This window comes from Heterocephalus glaber, unplaced genomic scaffold, assembly GCF_053883595.1.
Source record: "Heterocephalus glaber isolate CG9 unplaced genomic scaffold, H.glaber_assembly_v1.0 deba00001460, whole genome shotgun sequence".
Classification (NCBI taxonomy): domain Eukaryota; kingdom Metazoa; phylum Chordata; class Mammalia; order Rodentia; family Bathyergidae; genus Heterocephalus; species Heterocephalus glaber.
In genome coordinates, this window is record NW_028258307.1 from 1,051,900 (window position 1) to 1,061,922 (window position 10,023).

General features: G+C 44.5%; 1 long non-coding RNA gene across 1 annotated transcript; it reads left to right on the forward strand.

The window, feature by feature from the left end:
* The first annotated feature begins 260 nt into the window (after nt 1-260).
* Nucleotides 261-3,560, forward strand: LOC110350054 (uncharacterized). The gene is made up of 2 exons (XR_015453343.1): nt 261-413; nt 2,567-3,560. It is a non-coding gene; the product is annotated as an uncharacterized LOC110350054 (long non-coding RNA).
* Nucleotides 3,561-10,023: the final 6,463 nt, after the last annotated feature.

Consider the following 10,023-nt stretch of genomic DNA (forward strand, 5'->3'; position numbering starts at 1 on the left):
GGGCCCGGCCCCGGCGTCTCGCTGGCACTTCCTGTTCAACCAGGCCCTGGGCTCGGCCCCAGAGAACGGCCGCGACTGGCTCTGCAGCAACGGCTCCCACCAGAGCGCCAGGCCTCGGGCGGGCAAGCTGAAAGGAGAAAGGGAAGGCCACTTTACGGCCAGCTGTCCAGCCCAAGTCGCTAGGGACTCCTGGCGGAAGTAGCTGTTCGCAACGAGTCAACTCAGGGCGGAAGCAGCCGCCCTGAAAACTCGGAAGACTGAGAGGTCAGGACCGGAAGTTGGTCCTCGCTGAGGTCCGCTGCAAATGCTCCGGAAATACAACCGGAACGGGAAATTCTGTTCCAACGGGGAAAAAAACTTCTTTGCTTTCACGCCCTCCCGCTGCAGTCCTTATCAGACAACGCCGGGAAGAGGTGAGAAGAGGGCCCTGTTCTGTCTCCCTCACTTGAGTAGCAGGCTCTCAAGGGGCCTCAGAGCGTGGGACTGTTATCAACTGTGGCGATTTTCATCCCTTCGCTGTGAAAAGACATCAAGTGTAGACGGAGGCAGTAACCGTGACCAGGGAGAAGCCTAGGGACACAGAATCGCTGCCCCGGCGCTGTGACCTTGAACAAGGAGGAGGGAAGCATCCAAATACCTGTGAGGGGCAGCTCAATGGGTGCAGATTTGATACACAGAGAGGAAGGGATGAGGCCTCACCCTAGGAGGACTGGCCGGAGGCCTCCAAGATTGCGCAGCCTCCCCGCTGGGTGCAATCCGCTAAGCTACCCACAGGCTCCTCAGTTATGCCAGAGCTCTCCTTGTTGGTTCCTCCTCCAATCCCTCTAAACTGGCATTGTTATTCTAAAATAGGAAATAGAAGGGAAATATGTTTGGGTCCTGGCTAGCTTTTACTTCTTTAGCTTTTGAAACCCGCACGATGTGGTATCTCAGAACTGTGAGTTGACCAAAATTTTAGTGTATTCAAAGACCAAACCTCACCAAATCAACCGTCTTGTCCTTACTTTTGTCTTTGTCCTTCCTAAAATGTTCCCCTCTTAAAACAAAACACTGTACAATGTTGTTATCCCTGAGAGCACAGATTTGCTTATTTGTCTGCAAAAGAAAAAACATCAGTTAAAAGGGATGATGAAGGAAATCATGAGTCTGTTTTTTAAAACTGGAATTTTTCATCTTTCATCTATGTGGTTCATTATCACAGTTACCAATTGTGGAAGGGAAAATTTACTTCCAGAATGAAGCCTCAGGGAGAGGTTTTTGGAGAAAGTATCATTTGAAAGAGGAACTTAAAAGGATAAGTGAGGTTTATACTCTGAATGTAGTATGGTCAAGGTAGATGTCCAGTTTAATATTTACTAGAAAAGGGGAAATCCTTCAATAATTCCATGAACTTTTTTTCTTTTAGTTTTCCTTAAAAGAGCATATACAAAGACTATGATGTCATTAATTTTAACGTGCTTAATATTCTGTAAAGCCATAAGCTTTTTCTCTGCCCACAAGAGAAAATTGTCAGTATCTGCTGGATTGTTATAGTGAAACACTAGAAACTATTAGATAATTACGTCTTCTGTGAGGTGAAGCTCAAAGCATGGAAAACCCTTGAGAGCCAAGGAAAACAAAAATACAATGGGAAAAAATAGAGCGTGGGCAGAGATGGCGAGCACTTCGTGACATAAACAGTAGGTGGCGGTGGAGTTCAACCATAATTGCCAGGGTTCCATTTAATCCAAAGAAACCGGAGTCAAACATGTCCAAATTGTCTGGACACAAAGGTCTCAAGGGTTTGGATGGTGTTTGTGATATAAAGAACTCAGTGCCCTACAGCTGTTACCACTGTTATCACCAATCTGTGAGATAAAATGGTATTAATAGGTAATCAGATGAATAATCAACTAACCTTTGTTAAGTGTCCACTTGGTCACTGTGGAGAATGGAAATGATAGATTTCACACGAAACCTCGCCCTCAAGGAATAACAGCTAGTTTGAGAAGGCTCACACACTCCAAAGAGCTAGTGAACAAAAGAAGAGTAAGTGCTAACTTTCAAAGTACGGATTCACTCTCCGGATTTTGTGTTTCCCTGCTAGGCCTTGAGTGGTTTGTAGCAATGAGGCAGACAGTTTGATGAAGGCAGGTTAATAATTTCCGAAAATAACAGGAGCATCTAAGAGGGAGAAGGCCCTTCCTGGGTGTCCCACTGATGAACAGTTGTCCTCTACATACCTCGTGTTCACTGTGGGCAGCTGATAAACTCATCCCAGGTCTTTCATCTGGTCCCTCTCCCCAACATCTCCCAAGCATATTGATCACCAAGCTGCTGATTCTGTCTTCTAGTATAATCCCTCTCATTCTTTCCATGCAGAAGGCCAAGACTTTAGTTCAGGCCACCACCATTTCTCACCTCCCTAACAAGGAATTTCTTATAATTGGTCAACTTTCTTCCCATGGGGTTTCCCTTCCATCCACCTCTCTCTTCAGGCAGTGATCAGCATCTCAGGACTCATCTATCCTGCTCTCTCTGTCTTCAGCAGTCCCTCGGTCTCACCCCCTGTAATTTTTCATGCCAGACACTGACCGGCACACAACTTGCAATTTCTTCCTGAGATTTTTGCACCAGCTAGAACCTGGCTACTAAGTGAAAGTGTGGAACAAGGACCAGTGTTTTTTGCATCCTCTGGGAAATTGGTTAGAAGTTCCAAAGCTATTGATCAGAATCTGCAATTTAACAAGATTCCTGGATGATCTGTGGGCACAGTGAAGTTTGAGAAAGCAATATTTGAAAGAATCTACATGTTCTTCCTGTATGGCACATGCTCTTCTTGCTTCCAATGATGCTGTCAGAGACCACCATGGGGAGAGAAGACAAACTCCTGAACCCTTATCCTGTTACTTAGTAAAAGCATTTGTGTTTTCTTCTGAGGCAGTCAGGGACTTGGAAGTGGTTGTTGCTAAATAGACAGTAGTGATTCTTTACTTGAGCCTCCAGATACCCAGTAGGTAAGTAAAAGCAGAACAATCTCTCCTTTGTTATCTTAAAACTGAGTCAGACTCATACTTGGCTCTACATAGAGGATGTTAATCATTTAGAGGATGTCTGTCTAAAAGCTGGCAATACAAAGTTAATTAGCCTTAAATTTATATGACCTATTTCATCCACCTTCAAGACTGGGGACACCAGGATAAAAGATTTACAGGTACATTCAGCTACCAATGACCACCCAGAAGTCTCCAGCCATTGCCCTGAACATGCCATCACCTTGAGTTCAGCAGAGCCTCCACAAAGCAGACTTCCCCAAGCAGAAATCACCTCATGGAGAACAAATTGCCCCTTGAAGCTGGAAGAATTTCTCCAAGGGCCATCTTGCAAAACCAGAACTGAGGTAATGGTCAACCAGACGCTGGCCCACCGGAGCTCATCCATAAAGGCTGGTCTCATTCTTTTCCTAATGGGCCAGTCTGATCCTCTCCACCAGAGCTGTGCCCTCTTCAGCTCCCCAAGCTGAAATCCCTTCCTTAGCTTCTCTTACTTTCTAACTGCCTAATAAATCTGTCTATGCCTTACACTATCGTGTCTTGAAATTATTCCACGGGGTGAGCGAGGTCTCCATCTCCTCTTTGGGAGGACCTCATCACATCCCATCCAGTGACAGTACCTTGTCCCTTGACCTGTTGATGCCTGTCAGCCTTCAGCTTTCCTCTTGGAGGTCACTGCTCTGGGAAGCTTTCTGATTCTCCCTATGACTGTGGGTACCACATTATCTCGGCTCCACGGCACCACATAATAGTAGCGCGTAGCATTGAATGTTACCGTGTTCCAGATGTTAGGCTAAGTGTTTGTATGTATTGTCTCCTACAGTCCTCCCCACAGTGCTTGAGGCCGATGCTAAGGGCTGAATTGTGCCCCCCTTCATGAGTTGGAATCCTAACCCTAGGAACTGTATTTGGAGATAGCATCTTTAAAGAGGCCCTAATCCAGGACAACCAGTACCCTAAGAAGAGGAGAGTAGGATGTAGACACGCACAGAGGGAAGACTACATGAAGACACAGAGAGAGCAGCCATCCACAAGCCCAGGAGAGGCCCCATGAGAAACCAATCCATTGACACCTGATCTTGAACTTCTGCTCTCTAAAATTGTGAAGAAGTACTTTTCTGTGTTTAACCTATCCCATCGGTGACATTCTGTTATAACGGCCCTAGAAAACTACAGTAGTACAACTGGCTCTTATTCTCCCTTTCCCAATGTGGAAACTAAGGCATGGAGAGCTTAATAACTTTTCCGAGGTCAGATGGCCAGAAGTGGTCCAGACCCAGACCCAGGCAGCCAAGTGCAGACTCAATGATGTTCACCACTGTGGTCCACTGCCACCCTGTGCAGCCTGAGTCCACTTTGGTTTCTCTCTGATTTTGCCACTTAATAAACAGGGTTGAGAGGGTCCTTCTTGCCTGTAGTGTCCCGCTCATAAGCGCCTCGAGGGCAAGGACCATATCTTGATTGAGGGATGTGCAGCGCCTACCTAAGTGCCTGTTTTATTGACTAGCTGCCTTGTACACATTAACTTTCCATATTGCTCCCTGGCCTTCCCAGCCCCGGTCTGAGTGAATTTAAATAGGGTTGCAGACATGCACGGTGGTGGGTGATGGGAGTAGAGAAGGGTAGTGTGCACATCATCCCCACCTGCGGGAGTCAAGTTCAACCAGGTGAGTAACTTTTCAGTGACAATGATGCCGATAATTTCTTGCATTTGGCCAGTGGGCTGCAGCTTGTAAATGTTTTGAAATCCTCTCTCACATAGGAGCCTCTCTGTAACCTGGGGAAGCAGAGAGCAGAGGCGCTGTGCTAGCTCCAAGAAGCCCAGCAGTGGGGCGACACCCTCAGCAACACGTCTGAGTCCAAAGCCCAGGCCCCTGCTGTCCCACTAATTGAAGTCGGACTTATTTTGCCCACTTTTTGTCTCTTAAGATCCTGAACTGTTGCTGATGAAAAAAGGTAGCCTTTCTTAATAAGCGAAGAAAAAGTAAGGGCTCACTGACTGGACAAAAGGGAAGCTGCGGGCACAATGAGAGGGCGGTCAGGTCTGTGTCCAGATCCTGCATGCTCAGAGCTATGCTCCCAGGCCTCAGCTACTGAGCCTCTTCATTTTTGAGACCAAGCAGAGTGGGATCCTGGCACCTGAGAGGAAAGTGGCAAAGTGGAAAAGAGAATTGTTGGCACTGCTACATAAAAACTCACTCCAAACAATGGCTTAACCCGTGAGCTGGTGAATGGAGATAAAACGGGCTGGGTGAACCGGCTGGTGTTCTCGCTCTCTCTCCTCTCGGTCCTCTCCCTGGTTCCCCAAGAGTTCCTCAGTATCAAGCTGTGTGGCAGCCTCAGGCCAGCAAGGCAGAATTGGTGGCAGATGGAGTTGAAGGTGTTGGGAGCAAGTGCTCCCTAGAGCACAGCGGAAGCTGCATCCCCTTCCCTTGCTGGGCAGGGACGCAGTTGTCCAAGCGGACAGCTCCCCGTATATGCGGGCAGTTGAGGCCTCCGGAGGACGTCAGGAGACTCCGCACACTGTCTTGGCTTTTCTGCTCATGGCCATAATGAAACAATCTAGGAATATGCAATTACAAGTAATTGGACATAATTAAAATAAAGAGACAAATCTAAAATAAAGGCCTAATTGAGGAGTAAGAAAATTAACTAGGTGGGATTGTCAAGGATGCTCATTCGGGGATGACTGCCGGGTTTATGGTGCTGTCACTGAACGTCAGTGGGGGTCAGTGTCCACTGAAGGGGCTCAGGCTGCCCTCGGCCTGTGGCCCCACCTCCCTGGCTCCGCACGTCGGGTTTTCTACAACACTGTCATGAAGCTTGTGTGTAATTCTAAATGTGGCATACAGATTTTGTTTCAGCCCTTTGATTTGTTTAATAGACTGTGACAACCCTGTCACTTGCCCCCTGGCTTTCCTCCACTGTCCTTTCTTCTTTTCCTCCCTCTTTCTTTCTGAGATGACCCGAGAAGAGGACAGATCTATAAGCAACACTCACGGAAAGCTGAGGTATTGTGAAGAGCAGCAGAGCTTCGCAGTGGGGGTCTCTGGTGGTCATCACCATCACCAAGTGACAACACCAGAAGCCCGGACACTCAGAGCTCCTGACCAGCTGTGAGAGGCGCACCTGGGCCTGGGGAACCCTCGTTCCCAGCATGCTGATGGAAACTCTGAGCCTGAAGAAGCCATCAGACACAGCCACGAGGTGGGGACTAAAGGGCGGTTGGCTTGGACTCTCCTAAGAATCCAATCCCATGGAAAACAAAACCAAAAAAAGTGGAAAAGGCAGGAGGAGCCAGGGATGGGGGCATGTGCCTGTAGTCCCAGCATTTGGGAGGCTGAGGCAGGAGGATCACTGGAGCCCAGCTGTTAAAGGTCAGCCTGAGGAAAAGTGAGACACAATCTCAAAAAAATGTTTTTTAAATAAAATCCCCCCCCCCGTCAAGTTTATTGGTACATTTTAGGTATCAAATACAGTTACATACATCATTGGGATATTGTACCTTTACATGAGTCTCTTGGTTCTTATTTTTACCCCTTCCCCTGCCCTCCCTTCACCCCCTCCACACTTCCCTATTTGCAAAGATTTTGTTCCCATTTTTCCTTTTCTCATATTTTTTCTTTTCCCTTCTTTCCTTTCCCCTACCCCTCCCACTTCCCCTGCTCCTTTAGACCTTTACATCCTATTACACAATATCAGTTTTACATTTTTAAAATTACAATATCAAGATCTAGGAGATATTACAACAGATTTTACAGAATTTAAAAGTAAATAAAATTTTTAAAAGGTCACAAACCTTGATTAAACTCTTATTAGGGAAAAATGCTACAGAAGATATATGGAGGAAGTATGAATATATGAACATGGATTGTATCCTAGAGGATATTACTGAGTCATTGTTGATTTTCTTAGGTGGGAAATTGATGGGATAATGAAAATGTGGTTATGTATGTAAATGTCCTTTTTCTTTAGAGATGTTCCCCTGAAATATTTAAAGACAAATCATCATGATGTCTATAACCTACTCCCAGTTGTTTCTGAATAATGTGCATGCATATATGTAGCATGTATATGTATAGATGTGTGGCTGTCTTAGTTTTCTGTAGGTATACACAGATGCACATGGTAAAAGACAACAAAAATGACAAAGTTTTGGCAATTGGTTAATCTAGGTAAAAGGTTTAAAAATATTTATTTTACTCTTCTTTATTGTTCTTTTTTATTCAACTTTTAGGTAGTATGAAATTTATTTTAGAATTAAGATTTTTAAAATTAAAATGTGAAAGATGTAATAAATTTTGACTTGCTGTAACGTAACAGTCATTCATGCAAGTTCTGCCATGTGAACTCAACTCCGAGCACAGAGTTGCAGCTGGGCATCGCTTGAGGTCTTGGGAGGCCTGGGTTGGCAATCCCATCTTCATGTCAAAGGGGCTTGGACACAGGGAGGCCTGATTATCCACCCTTCTGAGGATGGCTGCATTCCTAGAAGTCACCAAAAGACATGGCAACAGTAAACCACTGCTATGAAGTTAGTTGTTTTGGAGGTCAGGAGTGATCTGGTAAATAATGCATTCATGATTTAGTCTACGCGATGTCTTCTTGTCATCGAAAAGAGTTTTTCTACACCTGAAATGTTCAAATCCCCGAATTCCACTTTCTGACCATACTTTCCTTTTCTTGACTTTCTTTCTCCATTGCTCCACCCTACTTCCAGCGTTTGCTCTCTTTATCCTAATCTCCCTTCCTGCCCTGCCCAGGGCCTGTGCACTGGACAGCAATTCCCTTGCACTCTCTGAAGGGCTCCTATCTCCTTCATCCGCACGAAGGTGGAGACTGGGCTTCATTTATCTTTGCAGCCCCAGAGTTGAGTCCACTGGTGTGCATAGCTGGCATTTGATAAATATATCTCATTGAAGCCAGGTGTGGCGGTGCACGCCTGTGATCCCAGCAGGAGGCTGAGGCAGGAGGATTGTAAGTTTGAGGTCAGCCTGGGCAACTTAGCAACTTAAAGAGACCTTGTCTCAAAATTTTTAAAAAAAATTAAAAAGGGCTGGACATGTAGCTCAGTATAAACTCCCTGGGTTCAATACCAGTACTGAAAACATATATGTAAATTGAAATTGATTTTTCCAGTCTAATGTTTTCATTTTACACACAAGGAAATCAAATCTCAGAGACAGAAGTGACTTAGCTAAGATTATAGGGCTATTTAGTGGCAGTGGCTGATCGAGCTTTCATATCAGTGCAATTTCTACTGCCAATACTTCCTTCTCCACTACTGATTCAGTCTAGTTTAGTTCTTTTTTTTTTTTTTTTTGACATGCATGAGTAACATTGATCCTTTGCTTGACCAAAGATTAGAGTTTTATTGCTGTTATTGTTTTGTTCTGTTCTGTTTTTGCAGTGCTGGGAATCAGACCCCAGGCCTTGTGAATGCCAAGTGAGTGCTCTACCACAGCCCCAGCTTGGCCAGATCCTAAACCCTCCCAGCCATCTGTGTACTTCCATGTAAAGTCCAGTTTCAGGAAAGAATTCCCCACCCACCCTCTGTGTCCGATTCCTGTGGACATCTGAGCTATTTCTCATCCTCCGTCATCCACCAGGTAATGCCCAGCAACCTTGGTTTGTCATCAGCAAGAACCCTGTCAGGTTGGCTTGCCAAGAATCCTTATTGCATCTGATCTTTCCTCCTAGTAATTGTCCACACACTGACCACCACCAAGCCCCCACTCTTGGCCTGTGAATTCCCACTTTCCTAGGCTGTATTTGGAGCTGAGCCCAATCTCTGTCCCCCTACTTCAAGTGGTCCCTTTACCTCTCACAGTGGTCCTGAATAATGACTTCCTTGCCATGCTTTAAGGATCACTGAATCATTTTCTTCTGTAATAGTGGATGAAGAAGCAGCTTCTTTGCAAATACCAGCTATTTGCCTGACATAAGTACCCTGTCTACCTTGTCAGCTGGCCTCTGGCCTGTGCTCCCTACAACTTCCCATCCCCAGGGGAGAGGAGATGTTTGCAAACAGACATCAGGGAACAGATACTTCCTTGCTTGGGTCCATTTCTGCTGCATTTGTAGTCAGTTCCTCCATGGTAAACAGTCTTCTCACTCGATTCTCTCACATTTTCTCCTTGGTTTCAGAAGTGACTCTGTGCATGAGCACATGAGTGTGTGTGTTTGAATACATATGTCTCTTAGATTATTTATTTATTTAATTAATTTGGTACCAGGGATGGAACTTGGGACCTTGCACTTTAGATTTTTAATTTAAATTTAAATACCTGTTTTTGATAAGCTTCAATTAGGAATATATCCTGTGCTAAGACTTGATAAGATATTCTCTCTTTGTCAGTGTCAAAGATAAAGCTGGACACTGGTCACAATCTTAAGGACAGATTTTATTTTATTTTTTTAAATTAATGTTATTACTCATTCATGATAAAAACTCTACAGAAAATTAGAATAGACAATCTTTATTTCAATCTGATAAAAGCCACCTATGACAAACCAACAGCCAACATCATACTAAATGGTCAAAAACTGGAAGCTTTCACTCTAAAATCAGGAACAAGTTCTGGAAACATTAGTGAGACCAATTAGACAAGAGAAAGAAATAAAAGGAATAAAGATGGGAAAAGGAGAAGTTAAATTACCATTATTTGTGGATAACATGATACTCTACATAGAAGACCCCAAAAACTCCACCAAAGACTTCTAGATTTAATAACCAAATTCAGTAGCATAGCTAGACACAAAGTCAACACTCAAAAGTCAATACCTTTCCTGTACATGAATAACAAACTCACTGAGAGAGAAATTAGGGAAACAACACCTTTCACAATAGCATCCAAAAAAATAAACTACCTAGGAATTAATCTAATGAAGGAAGTAAAAGATCTTTACTTTAATTGAAAATTACAGTACTCTGAAAAAAGAGATCAAAGAGGATATCAGAAAATGAAAAGATATCCCTTGCTCTTGGGTA